Source organism: Trichoplax adhaerens, genomic scaffold, assembly GCF_000150275.1.
Source record: "Trichoplax adhaerens TRIADscaffold_164 genomic scaffold, whole genome shotgun sequence".
NCBI lineage: Eukaryota > Metazoa > Placozoa > Uniplacotomia > Trichoplacea > Trichoplacidae > Trichoplax > Trichoplax adhaerens.
In genome coordinates, this window is record NW_002061093.1 from 1 (window position 1) to 1,810 (window position 1,810).

Here is a 1,810-nt window from a genome sequence, read left to right on the forward strand (position 1 = left end):
TACATCATTCGAAATCATTTAACTCAAATACAGAATGGAATACNCTTTTTATTCAATCGTTATTGGTATACTGGCTTAATAATGTTAATTATTTTCACGTTAGGATTCATCTTCAATTTAATAATTTTTATTTTGATTGTAAAAGTGGAAAAGATAAAGTCTTCTTCGGATATTCTCTTCTCGCACTTAGTAGTGTGCGATTTGCTCTGTTGCATACCGTATTTTTCTTACTGTATCATCGTATATGCAACTTATCCTTTAGGCTGGCCCGCAGCAATTTTAAATCCTGCTTGTAAAGTACTATATTTTGCAACAGCCGTAAGCTTTACTTTACATATTTTATCGTTGGTGTTGATCTCAATTGATAGATATAGAATAATTATTCATATAGCCAAGCCTTCGTACAAAACTAGAACGATAGTCATCCAATTGGTTAGCATATGGATATTATCGGTCAGTTTTCCAGCAGTGTTTGTACAGGATACGATAGCAGACCCTCATTTTAAAGTTGTTTGTATATATTCTGAGCTACCAAATGGTCGAAGTTATTTAGGACTACTGTTTTCCAGCTATTTTATTTTTATTGGTTTTGTAGTATCTGGTTCTGTAATCGTATATTGCCACTTCAGAGTTATAAAAAAATTACATAAAGTTGGAGTGATAATGAAAAAACGCTTCGGACATACTTATTCAGAACAGAAAGATAAAGCACGAGCTATTAAGATGGTTACTTGTATTTCGATCTTATTTCTTATTTTGGCGTTATCATTAATTATGTTATTCACTCAGCAACTTTACATAGAGATTAATAGAGCAAACCTAACGAATCACGATTACGAACGTATAACGGTTTTCAATTTTTTTGTAACCGCTCTTCTTTTTCTTGCTCCTTTACATAATCCAGTTATCTATCTAATGAGGAAGAAAAGTCCGAAATATCTATTCCTTCGAAGAAAATAAGACGCTTGTATTTACTTACTAATACAGTTACTGCAAACGTCATCCTATTATGACCTCTATTAATTCAATAGGATTATGCTATACCCAATAAGCACGTATTCAAAGATTGTTGACATATTTGGAAACCATACGAAATGGTGACAGATTAGTAATTAAACTGTAAAATAAATAATTTTTTCTACGTGCGATTTAAGTGAATGAGCTAATGTCATTATAGCGTATATATTAGACACGAAATAAGCTAATTTTAAATAATGGATAAGGTTGAAAAACGTAAATTACATAGATGATATTAGTTCTCTTTCGGTCTTACTGAAAACATTTACAATTGTGTTGTGTATTGCTAATTTGGCTAAAATCTTAAATTAATAAAGAATTAGTTATCGGATTATTTATAACTAAGCAGTGTAAAGCTATCGCAGCGGTGTGTTTCTACATCAAAGGTTTGAATATATTACTAGACATGAAAATATCTATATGGCATTGTCACACACCACTAGTGACAAAGTAGTCTACACACGCCAATCCTTGCGGAGAACGCCACTTACTAACTTAAAGAGGCGAGATTAGCTATATCACCAAATAATTCAGTTCCAACGACCGAATACTATGGTATAATTATAGCGTCACAGATGATGTAGACGAGATAGTCAGAGATTTACTATCATTTATTACTGAAGGAATCTTGGCACCCAAGATTATAGTCTTTAGAATTAAATATCAATTGATAAACTAGCTGACTATCTAACCGACTAACGAACTGTCACAAAACAGCTTTGCAACAAGATAACGTAATCTACGATCAATAAGTCAATTCCTTGAACCACGTATCAAGGAACGATATCTGCAC